This window comes from Piliocolobus tephrosceles, chromosome 6 (genome assembly GCF_002776525.5).
Source record: "Piliocolobus tephrosceles isolate RC106 chromosome 6, ASM277652v3, whole genome shotgun sequence".
NCBI classification, from domain to species: Eukaryota; Metazoa; Chordata; class Mammalia; order Primates; family Cercopithecidae; genus Piliocolobus; species Piliocolobus tephrosceles.
The window spans coordinates 96,608,236-96,621,570 of NC_045439.1; the positions used below are offsets into that span (position 1 = coordinate 96,608,236).

General features: G+C 41.9%; 1 protein-coding gene across 1 annotated transcript in view; it reads left to right on the top strand.

Moving 5' to 3' along the window:
* AGBL1 (ATP/GTP binding protein like 1) overlaps positions 1 to 13,335 on the top strand; it is a 606,328-nt gene that overhangs the window by 157,997 nt on the left and 434,996 nt on the right. The gene's annotated exons all lie outside the window — the stretch shown is intronic.

Here is a 13,335-nt window from a genome sequence, read left to right on the forward strand (position 1 = left end):
TCTTTGGTGGATCAGAATTATATTTTCTCACACCCCATCAGCATCTGACAATGGATACTCAACTACCTGGCAAATCAACAACCGATTAACCCATCTGGATTAATGAGACCCTAAAATGCTCTAATGAATAATAAGGCATTTTCCAAAAGTTATTTTCTGTATTTTATGCATTTAAGAGCAATTTCCATAACAGTCATAGGGTCCCTGCCTCGGCAGATGAGCAGTGCTTGGGAGCTGGAGACAGCAGTCCTCACAGGGTAACTTTCATTGAACCATTATTTACTTAAGAAAGTGGATGTGTGTAAGTCTGAGCTTCTTTTTCTACAAAAGAGGTGAGCAGAACTCTGATGTATCATTATGACATAGAAGTGCCTCCGTTTTTGTATTTTGTGCTGACATTGGTGTTTTTGTTGCTATTATAAATATGGAGAGTATTCTTACTTTAAGAAGAGGACTTGAAACATGCAAAGGCCCTTAAATAATCTGGCACTCCAACAAATAGTTCTGTTGAAAAAAGAGAGAGAAAGAGAGAAAATATCTCCTAGTACACCCTTATACGAATCAAAAGAGGCTGGTTTCTGCTTGCTCTGTAAGATGGGTTACAGTAAGTGTACACTCCTATGATCATAACAGGTTTTTTTCTTTTAAACACGTGCTAACATATCCGATGTTAATCTCAAGAAGTATCAGATAAATGCTATGCATTTTATTTCTGTCACTTGCAAATGACAATCATTGAGCTAGTTTCTGAGGAAACCAGGCTTTGACCTAGAGGAAAGGGCTAGTTAGGGCCATCTTCATAGGTGTGTCACCTACACCTTTGCAGAGGTGTCCTGCTTAGAAGGGCCATGAACTCTGCTTAATGCTTTTCTGTCACTATCTTTATAAAATTCTTTATGAAGTTTTGAACAAGGGGCCCTACCTTTCCATTTTTCACTGGGCCCTGCAAATTGCATAGCTGGTCCTGTATGTGATCTAAGGTCATAAAGGTAGAAAGTGGCAAAGGCCGGTGCCTTTCTGATACTACTCTTCTCTCTTTCCACATTATGTAAGAAGAGTTTTAAGTTTTATCCTATTTTTCCCGCTCACTGAAAATATTATTTGTATGGATTATGTAGCTGATTGGTATCTTTCATCATGGGGATTAATTTCTGGACCCCTTATTTTACAGATGGAGTAAGCGGAGCTCAGAAAGGTTAAACACTATGATCAGTAGAGGTGACAGATTTCCAACATTGTTATTCTGATTCCAGAGTCCACACACACAACAAATGTGCTGACTCCTTCGTTATACACGTGTTCAGCATCAACATTTTGGCTTTACTCTTGGAGCCATAACTTCCTCTCTTCCTCATTCTGTCCTCAAATTATTAGACACTAGCTGAGTTGTTAAAGCATTTATGCTAAATTGACCACACATAAGTGTATTACTCTCTTCTTGCTCACAACGAATTTTATTTTCCTTTCCTAACCCAATGGAAGCGTTTTCATGGTGGATGCTTCAGATACTGTGCCAGGAAGGGAGAAAGAACACTCTTTCTGCCTGAAGGCCTTTCTTCAGACCCGTCAGATCCCAGCACAGAGCTGAGACTGCATGACCTGAGCCACAGTGCTGGGGCACAGTTTCAGCAGGGCTACATAATAAAAAAGTGTACAAGGTAGGTGTGTGTGTGTGTGTGTGTGTGTGTGTATATAGTTATATACAGTTACTTTATATATATTATATATATAATATTAGTTATATCATATATGTAAATATATAACTATATATCTAATATATATAGTTACTGTATATAGATACTATATAGTTTATATAGTCTATATATAGTAACTATATACAGTGACTATATATATGAATATATTCTTATATATATATGAATATATAAACACATGCCATTGCTGTGTTTCCAAAAGAAAAATTAAAAAAAAAAAACCCAGCCCAATATAAATACTACCTACCCTTCAAAGTGCAACTAACCATGCCTGTAAATCAGAAATGAAACTACTTAATTTCCTTTGAACTACAAAATGTGATGTACTGATTTGGAAGGAGAAAACAGCAAATGAGCCTGCAGCTCAAGATTCTCCTGCCTCCAGGCCTCCCTTCTGGTGACATTAAATTGTTTTACCTGCTTCCTGCCTCTCAGGGACTAGGGTAGTTTCAGTGTGGGATTGTATTTAGTTGCAATTTAGCTAGTTTCTGGTTCAGTAACTGCCATTAACCCCTCATAAGGAGGTATGAGTGGAAAAAAAGGTTTTCTCTCCATTGTGTGGGATTATTACTTGAGTCTTACTTTATAATCCCAGGAAATAAGACCATGGCTATGGAACCCTGCGGGAACTTTCCTCTCAAGGCTGGTTGCTTTGATGATCTGGTCTAAAGTCCTGGACCTGAATATTATTGAGGACAACTTATTGATTACTTTTAGTTCCTCCCAGTGTCTGAGCTCCAGAGAGTCTTCCAAAAGTATTGGTTTGATTTATTTTTCAAAAGCATTTTCTTTTTAAAAAGTTATATTCCTGGAAACATTTAGCCTTACCTTCTTGATAATATATTTTTGATTTGTTTTTTCTAAGACCAGCTGAGACTGCACAAAAGAACCAGTGGGTAGGCAAGTGTAGGAGCAAAACTGCAAGTTTATTTTGGTAACCTAAGGTGTGGGGGAGAAGTCTGTCGGCCTCCGGCGAAGGAGGCCGGCAGAATCCCCCCCGGTGAAGCTCTCGGATGGACTTCCCACAGTCCCGACATCCCGACAGGAGTGGGGCTGTGAGAAGGCCGCCTGGCTCACTGGCCAAGAGCGGCTTTTCTAGGAGTGGGAGGGCAATAGGCGGGGCACGGGCATGTCGGGGGGCGTTCTGCAGGTGTGACCAGGTAAATCTTGGTCTCTTCGGATTGACATCACCTGGCGCCTGCCCAGTTGATCTGCACCTTCCCGGGTGCCGGCTGCATTTTCATGCGCGGGAAGAATTGGGGGGGGGTGGATGAAGAACCCGGAAGTGCACCATCTTGCCTCCGTTCGTCCAAACAGTCCAACCTTTTATTGATAATAGTGATAAAGGGGCGCCGTGGTCTGTCTGGCTACTTCCTGCTGTTAAGGGGCGTCGTTAAGGTCAGGGCCCATGGTTGGTATTTGGACGCACGGATGAAAAATAAAATAAGGCACAGTATTAGTATAGGAATGAGGAATGGAAGCATTTGTTGGAATATGGGCAAAACCCAGAAGGAAGGTCCTGGCAAGGTTGGGGAGTATGAGATAGTTAAGAAAATTTAGTAAGTTTGAGGCGAGTGGGGGAAAGCCAAACTGATTTCCACTGATTGCTTTCGGTAGGGGCCCTTTTTAGCTGGGAATGAGGAACGACTGTGCAAAGTAATTGTTGGCCAGGCAGCAATTAAGGAGTGGAGTTTTTTCATGGAGTGGATGGCTTTCCCCTTACTCCTACTACAGAGATATTGGATGGAAGGCTAGGTCCAGAGAAGGACGGCAAAACAGAATAGGTAGCCTCGCTGTTGATTAAAAAATTAATTGTCTTACCCGCTACCAGGAGAGTTACCCGCGGCTCGGCGAGGGTGATGGGGGTCCCCAAGTCTCGCCACCTTCAGTTGTCATCGTCCAGATGTAGGAGCTGGAAGGAGCTCCCAGGATCCTGGGAAAGGGGGTCACGTGGAGGTGCGGCACCTGTTCTCAGGGTGGGGCAATCAGACTTCCAGTTTCCTCCCTGCTGGCAAGCAGGGCAGGGGGGTTGCTGGTGGACGAGGGTTAGGACATTCACTGGCCTAATGTCCTGATGCCTTGCACTTATAGCAAGGCTACATTGGGGCTCGGGGACCTTGCGGACACCTGTTGGCATAGTGTCCTGCCTTGCCTCACTTATAGCAGGCAGGCTCCTTTTGTAGCTTTGGAGTCTGTGGGGTATGTGCTCTCTGGCCTGGGGTTATGACTGGGCTGTAAAGCCACTGCTAGGAGCTGTAACTCAGCCATCTCCTCTCTGGAGCTATAGACCTTAAAGGCTAATTTAACTAGGTCTTGTATTGGTGTCTGAGGACCATCCTCTACCTTTTGAAGTTTTTTACGAATGTCAGGAGCTGATTGAGAAATGAAATAAGACACCAAAATGGTGACCCCTGTGGGGGAGGCCAGATCTAACTGGGTATACTGGGTTAGAACCTCAGTCAGTTTAGGGTAGAGGTTAGGATAACCTGGAGGTCATGCCAAGTTAAGTCATAGGCCTGACAAAGGTATCTAAATTCCTTTATGTATATGGTAGGATTAGCTGAGAAATCACCTAAACGCTTCTCAATTTTGGAAAGATCGGCCAATGAAAAAGGGACATGTACTCTGACTACCCCCTCCGCCCCAGCTACCTCTCGCAAAGGTGCTAACACTGTAGGAGGGTGTGGGCAGAGATAGGAGACTCAAGACAGCCAGTTGGGGGCCTCGAAGGAGGCATGGGACCGAGTGGATTACTAGTAGATAAGGAGGAGGAAGGAGGAGTCTGGATGGGGGGAGGAGGAGGAGTCTGGGCAGGAAGGGAGGGGGTGGAGAGAAGGAGGAGTATAGGGACGAGAGCTTAAGGCCCAAAAGCCTTGTATGTAAATTTAGGACCACTTGCCTAGCCGCTGGCAGAAATTGCTGAGGTCAAAAAATTAAGCGCTTCCTCCTAAGGTCTTGTTCAAGCTGTAAGGTTTTTAAATTTGCTAGGAGGCACCCTAAGGGGGTGCTCTTTGGAAATTTGGACTGAGGGGGTTTCCCATTTGTTTCCTCTTTACTTACACAATGGACACAATGGAAATGGAAGTGGATCTCTGCCTGGCTTCAAAGCGTCCTTTGTAACCAGCAGAGACAGACTGGAGGCTCTTGAAGCCAAAGTGGAGATTACCTTCAGGTGGACTTCTCCATCCTGAACGGGTCTCCCGAGCCACTTGGTGGCTCCAAATGGACCTCGGACCTGCACAGGATTTTGGCCGAGGGAGGTAAAGAGGAGACAAGGGCACTTACCCCAGAGAGGCCATGAGAGTGAGGGAAGCGGGTCTCAGGTCCTGGTCCGTCTGCGGCGTGGGAGCAGGAGGAGGTTCCTCAATCCCTAGAGGCCTGAGGAGGGGTCTCCTCCCAGGTCTTCGGCACCAACTGATTTGTTTTTTCTAAGACCAGCTGAGACTGCACAAAAGAACCAGCAGGTAGGCAAGTGTAGGAGCAAAACTGCAAGTTTATTTTTGGTCACTTAAGGTGTGGGGGAGAAGTCTATTGGCCTCCGGCAAAAGAGGCCGACAGAGTCCCCCCGTGGGGCTCTTGGATGGACTTCCCACAGTTCTGACATCCCGACAGGAGTGGGGCTGTGAGAAGGCCGCCTGGCTCACTGGCCAAGAGTGGCTTTTCTAGGAGTGGGAGGGAAATGGCGGGGCACGGGCGTGTCGGGGGGCGTTCCGCAGGTGCAACCAGGTAAATCTTGGTCTCTTCGGATTGACATCACCTGGCGCATGCCCAGTTGATCTGCACCTTCCCGGGCGCCGGCTGCATTTTCAAGCGCGTGGGAAGAGTTGGGGGGGGCGGATGAAGAACCCGGAAGTGCACCATCTTGCCTCCGTTAGTCCAAACAATTTTCAGTTGAGTCATCACCAGATTTGCCAGCTGTGTACTTTATCACTATTTGGAGAATTGAGGACAGTCCCTTCTTGAAATTCTCCCAATAAAGACAACTTACTGCTTTATACCTTGATATTTGAGCCCTCAGAGCCAAACTGCTGGCAGGTCTTCAAGAGCAAAATCACTCTCTGCCCTTTTCAGTGGTTCAGTGAACAGGGAAGTTTTCTGGGAGATTGTCACTGAAGTCATTGTGGAAGGGGGGGCTTAAGAAGAAACTGATGATAGCAGGGAACCTTTACAAAAGGATCTATACCTCAGTCTAGCATCAGGGACTCTCAGTGATGAATAGGCATTGGGCAGTTAGAAAGTCCAGGCCCTTCCTAACTAGTAGGATTTGGGATGTTAAAGGAACCCAGGTAGGGCATTTGGATTTTGCACAGCAGAATGGGAGTGAGGAGGAACACACAGAATCCAATAAAATGGAACAGGGGCTCCAACAGGTTGGAGCAGAAGATATCCCATAAGCAGTTTGGGGATAGGCTTGGTAGACACCATCAGTCCAGGAAATTCTTTGTAGTGCCTTCTGAGCCTAGTCTCCATTGGTTAATGGTGGTCTGGCATAATTCCACTTAGCCTACTTACATCCTTTAACACATTATATGTGAATAGGTACTTTGATTAGCATACCCTTTGAATATGCAACTTCCAGGTAGATTTGAGAAGTTTTTTATCTTTAGTTTGTATACTCTTCCGGAATGGGATGTGTGGGTGGGTGGTGTGGTATCTCCTTTCTTGAATTTGAACTGAGAGAAGATGCTGAATTTAAGTAGAACTAGAGAGCAATTCAGAATAAAGAGTCTTGGGGGGTCATTATTTATCTAATCCTGGAAAGAAGAATTTTCCCAGACTCAGCCATTTCCCAAAAACCATGCCTGCTTTCTGCTGCTTCTCACACAGATCGAGTTGCCTTTGTGTGGAAGTTCCTCTTACTAATGAGCTCTTGGCCTTCCTATACTTGTTGTCTTACCTCCATTTTGCAGATGGCATCCGTCAAACATATTCCCAGATTCCCCTCTTTAGGCTTTGGTCTTACTGGACTATTACCCAGAAATGCATACAACCAGAACACACTGCTTGGTGAAGGCTGCTATCACTTTGTCAACTTCTCCATTTTCTCCACATTTCTCTCACAACCTCCATTCTAAATGACCATTTTAGCCCAGAGAAAGTCGAGTCCTGTTTTAGTTTGGAGAGCTACATCTCTGATAGATGCTTCATTTTTCTTAGAAACTTTATTGCCAAATTGGACATCTCTACATTCAGAACCTATAACAGTGTTGTCTTGACTGTACTCACGAATGATCTGAGAGAAGGAACGAATTTGTGGAAATTTTCTGAGGTAAAATGTCATTCTCCTATTAGAAACTCTCATTCTCTAAATGAATAGTCACAGACTGATTCACTGGTGAGAAGTCAAGAAACAACAAAGGTGGCTAGGAGGGGGTGGATATGCTATTTTTTGCAATCTGAGACACCGCCACCCTGCATTTATTATAACCTAAAAGAGCAGAGCGTAACCTTTATATGTGTCTGGAGGTGAGATAATCTCACTCCCCTGCCATAGTCTCCTATGGCTCACACACTGTTCTTTCCAGGGGGCCTGAGGTGGGGGAAAGCGAGAGGCTGCTTTTGCAGTTGTTAAAGAATACCTTTCTTTTTCTTTTTCTTAAAAATATTCTTACAAAAGCAATGTTCTATTCAGCCTGCCATTATGCTAAAAGCTTTTCCTTGGAAGACAATAGCTGTTCTCAGAAAAAAGATTTACATGGGGTCCCCAGGGTGTAATGAGCTACCACGTGGCATCTGCCTCAGGTTGGGCGTTGTCACTTGTAAGTGGTTTTAAATTAGAAAGGAGTGGAAAAATACACAGTTACAGAATTCCCCTTTTGGCTTCTTTGCAAATCATTTTCCACTCTCTCTGGCCTTTGTCTTTCTGAGCCTCCTGATCAGGTGTGAAGAACAGAGCTTTCCACTGGGGAGAGCTGGAAGTGACAACAGTGGTTGGTCCCAGGAAAACAGAAACTCAGGTGAACTACAAAGCTCTCAACTCTGGACATTTCTGTTTTTGTACCTCCAAGAAGCATGTGGGGACAAGTATCACTATGGGATTACTGAATTTTAGAGCTTAACAATCCATAAAGACTATCAAGTCCTGATGTCTCAATTGCTGGTGAGAGATTGGGCTGAGGGACTTGAGCTGAACTATCTAGGTAACCTGTCTAGCTGTCTAGTTGGTGGCAGAGGTAGTTCTAGACCTTAGCCTCTTGTCTCTTGGCAATCTTTTTTTTTTTTCTGGAAAGTGATGCTTTTGACAAATAGTACAGTTAAAAAAAATTAGATACAAAAGCATAATGACTTCTCTCCATGGAAAGCTTTAATAAAAGGAGTTAGAGAAACTGAACTGTGCCCTTTTCTTGCCTTTTCTTACCTTGGGATTTCCATGTTTTCAGGCAGCTAGGGCTGAAGACATTAGGAATACATAGATAAGTATTATTTAGTCTTTGTCACTGAGGTACTCATAATCTACAGAGTGTGTGTGTGTGTGTGTGTGTGTGTGTGTGTGTGTGTGTGTGTGATGTTAAACAAGTCATTATAATACAGAAAGTTTTAACAGAACAGGGGTGAAACTAAGTTCAGCGGAAGCACAGAGAAGAGAGGATGTACCTTCATGGTGAAATTAAAGGGGGACTTTTACCCACTATGGCCACCTGTATAAACTCCACGTGCCTGGTGGTCTTGTATTGACACAGCTTTGCTTTCAAAGAAAGCTCAGTTGGCAATCCAAAAACTATTTGAATAACAGTTTGACTCTTTCTTGAGAATACATGAAAAGTAAAATATATAAAACACATCAAAACCATCCTAAATTTGTTTTTCTTCATTTTTCTCACTGTTGTTGATCTGCCTGCACATAAATAGTGACTCACCATAATCTTACCTTCTTCAGACACAAACCCTCAAACTGTATGACATCGAGAATGGTTGAATATCTCCTTTCTGCTTTCCACTTTGGCCAAGTTATCCTAATAATAAGAGGGCAGGAATCCTTCCTCCTTCCAAGGCTGGTTGAAGTGGGTGGGAAAGACTGTAAAACGTTAAAGGTAGTTGAATAGCTTGTCTTACACCCTATCATGTAAATATTTTATTCTTATACAGTTTTACATAATATCATTTGGTCCTTATAATTACCTTATGAATTAAGAATGACAATAATTGTTACACCTGTTTTATGGATGATAACAATTGAGATTCAGTGTCAATGCCATTGATTTACACTTTGAAGTAATACTTCTATATGCAGAGAAATGGGGGCAGTGTCTTTTCAAGTAGAAACATAGCATATGCAGAAGCAAGGAGACCCGGATATGGCGCTTTGAAAATCTCAGGGTGACAGGGTGTGGTGGCTCACGCTTGCAATCCCAGCACTTTGGGAGGTCGAGGTGGGCGGATCATTTGAGGTCAGGAGTTCAAGACCAGCCTGGCCAATATGGTGAAACCCCATCTCTACTAAAAATACAAAAAAAAAAAAAAATGAGGCGGGTGTGGTGGCATGAACCTGTACTCCCAGCTACTCAGGAGGCTGAGGTAGGAGAATTGCTTGAACCCAGGAGGTGGAGGTTACAGTGAGCCAAGATTGTGCTACTGCACTCCAGCCTGGGTGACAGAGTGGGACCTTGTCTCAAAAAAAAAGAAAAAGAAAAAGAAAGAAAATCTCAGGGTGCAGGACTACAGAATTGTGGATTGAGTATGGGGACAGCAGATAAAGTGGGAAAAGTAAGTTGGGCTAAATGATAGGTGGCCTTCTTTTTCATGTTAAAAAGATTTTATTGAAGACAATTATGATCTAATAGGATGTTATTAAAAGCAGAGAAATCACAAGATCAGATTTGTTTCAGAGGGAAGTTTTGTGGCAGTAATGTAGAGGAAAGTTTGGGGTAAGGAGGATAGTGGTGTCATGGAATACAGCACAGAGGAACTCTTAAGCATTTACGTCTTAGACTTAGAATTACTGGGGTTCAAATATTGGCTCTGCCATTAGTTAGCTTTATGACCTTGGAAAAAATGATTAGACACTTTGTGCCTTGGTTTCCCCATATATGAGTTGTGGATAATAGTACTTTTTCATAGAGCAATTTGAAGATTGTAAAGGACTTAGAAGGGTATCTCCCACATAGTGAGTGTTCAAGAAATACTAGCAGTTGTTGGTCAACTATGTGGGTGATGAGGTTTCAAAGGAAGATAGGTCTAGGGAAATGGGAGGGAGGTGCCTAAATTTAAGAGATGTGTCTCAAAAGTGAGAGGTCTTTGGTGACTGGCTGAGAGTAGAGATGAAGGGTAGGGAGTTGAAATATTAATATTTCCACTTTGGTTGGTCGGTGGATAGTTGAATACCAACAAAGAATGTATGAAAAAGAGTAAGACTGTTGTGGGGGGATAATGAGTTTGGTTTTGGAAATATACATTTTCAGAGGCCTGAAAATTATATAAGAACTAAGGCTAAACATAATTATAAAGCCAATATGCTATAAAATATAATCTATTTTAGAGAGAAATAAAATAAATTTTGTACTACAAAATAAATTTTCTCAATTAGCAAGGATATCAGAGTTAACTCTATGCAGTTATTACAGCAGAAACATGTAATATATTTCAACAGAATCAACCGCAGAAAGTTCTGTTCTACAAATTTGTTCATGTGATATAATGATTTACATATTTTAAGATCATTAACTATTTACAAAACATTTACATATGACTAATACCTCACAACAGCCCTGTGAGGTAAGAAAAAAGAAAGAATTGGATTTATTATCTCCATGTTTAGATGATGAAATTGAGACCTGAGAAAGACATATAATAAGTAGGAGGTAGAGCTTGGATTTAAACCAAATCTGACTTCTAAACCCTGTAATCGTAACTCTTGTACTGACTGCCTCTTTCAGCTGTGCAATAATGAGGGAAAATCCTTTACCTTCAAGATACAATCACCCATATGTCAGAATAATTGTTTACACTACAAGTAATATGTTCTAGGCTTCTCCAATGGTCATTTAAACACTAATAACCCTTATAATTTTAGTAAAATCTAAGTATTACTGCCTCTACAATACTCTGCATTCCTTTCCCACCCATATCTAAAATGCTTCAACCCTACTAACCTTTCTATGTATTGAACACAGCAACCTAACCACCTCCACTGGGTCTCTGTATTTGCTGTTTCCTCTATGTCCAACACTTTTTCTCTGTAACTTTGCATGATTGATTTCTCCTTGTCATATAGTATCGATGCCCACATCACGGAAGTCTTCCTGGATCATATCTAATGTTGTTCCCCTACTCCGAATCTCTTTATCACATGACCTTGCTATTTTTTTCTTCATTGCCCCTATGACTGAGCTCCATGAAAGCACAGCCTATATGCTGTACTTTTTTTCTATTGTATGTCTTCAAACTAACACAGTCTCTGCACGAAGCAGGTGCACATGTTTATTCAACAAGTAAGCGAAATCCCTGACTAGAAATTCTTGCTTCTAGTCATCATGTAGGACCTTTAACCTCTCTTGAAAAGTTACCTCTTACCTGGTTATTTCTTGGGTCCCCAAGGGTAGCCACAAATGTACTCATAAAGCAGCTATTGGCTACAGTCTCCACACCACTTCACTTTTTCCCTGAAGCTTGGACTTCTCTTGGTAGTTGTTTGTTGTCCTTGCAGTCTCGAAAAGGACTTTTGCCATTGCTGTGTTTTCAGAGAGTTACTGGATTCCATATAAAGGTAGAGGAATAGCCCTCTCTAAAACTGTGCCACACATCCACACTACCCCAAGTGGTATGAATCTCCCCACGTTTCTGGTGAAAACAGCTCCATCATCACAAGCTGGATGAGGATGAGATGAACCCCATGCCTCCAAGGTTCAGACGCCTTTCTCTTTCAGGATTCTTATACTCAAGGCATAAAAACACAACCAGTGTTTCTCTTTCAGGATCCTTGCACCTAAGGCAGAAAAACACAACTGATTTGTCTCCCATACTTATTAACACATGTCCTGAGCACTGCGTAATTAGCAACCTTGTCAGTTCCCCAAACTCAGGATAGAAGGCTGTGCTAGCCAGGCATGACCATGAGTTTGCTATTAAAATTCCCAATAAAATATGTGGTTTTCATAAAACAAAACAATACAATTTATTGTTCATAGATATTTACATGTGTAGAAAAAGTATAAAACCATGCTGAACAAAAACTACCGCCAGATTCAAGACAGTGATTCCATCTGAGGAAGGAGAAAGGGAAAGCAAAATGAAACCTAAATCTCATCTATTGGGGAGTTTGTATTTCTTAAAGAAAAAGAGTTCTAAAGAAAATCTGGAAAAATGTTAATGACTTTAAATATGGGTGTGTGTCATATTATTTTCTGTCTCCAACTATTTTTATATTTCATGTCTAAAATTAAAAAATTAAGCTAAAAAGTGCCAACATGTCATCCTTGTCTAACAAATGTATAAATTAGAGTTAGAAATATGAAAATAACTCTGCATTCCTCCTATTACTACTCCTCAGACAATTACTGTTAATAGTTTTAAATTTATCCTTTAATATACAGATGCATGCACACACACATGCACACTCACAGAGTGACGCATGAATACATATGTACAGAGCCTTGATATTTAGGTAAAATGTACTTAAATTGGCCTTCTTGACAATTGAAGTCTGTGACTTCCTTTGGAAGTCCAAATCTCTTTTCCCATTAATCTGAGACTCAACACGCTCACCAGATCCTGTGCTACCACTTTACACTCCCACAAAGTATAAGAGATTATTTTTCTTCATGGCTCAGTCAACAATTTTATTTGTCTTCTGCATTTTTATACTTACTAGTGATTTATTTGTTTATTTATTTATTTATTTGAGACAGAGTCTTGCTCTGTTGCCAGGCTGGAGTGCAGTGGTGCGGTCTTGGCTCACTGCCTTCTGAGTTCAAGCAATTCTCCTGCCTCAGCCTCCCAAGTAGCTGGGATTACAAGCATGTGCCACCATGCCCAGCTAGTTTTTGTATTTTTAGTAGAGATGGGGTTTTACCATGTTGGCCAGGCTGGTCTTGAACTCCTGACCTTGTGATCCACCCGCCTTGGCCTCCCAAAGTGCTGGGATTACAGGCGTGAGTCACCGTGCCTGGCCCTTTAATTTTTCTTAATTTAGTTTTCTTTATTTTTAAAATTTTTGGTGGGTACATAGTAGGTGTATATATTTATGGCACACATGAAATGTTTTGATACAGGCATGCAAAGTGAAATAAGCACATCATGGACAATGGGATATCCATCCCCTCAAACATTTATGCTTTGAATTACAAATAATCTAGTTACATTATTTATTTTAAAATATACAATTAAGTTATTATTGACTATAGTCACCCCATTGGGATATCAAATAGTAGGTCTTTTTTATTTTATTTTATTTTATTTTACTTTTTTATTATACTTTAAGTTCTAGGGTACATGTGCATAACGTGCAGGTTACATATGTATACATGTGCCATGTTGGTGTGCTGCACCCATCAACTCGTCAGCACCCATCAATTCATCATTTATATCAGGTATAACTCCCCAATGCAATCCCTCCCCCCTCCCCCCTCCCCATGATAGGCCCCAGTGTGTGATGTTCCCCTTCCCGAGTCCAAGTGAGCTCATTGTT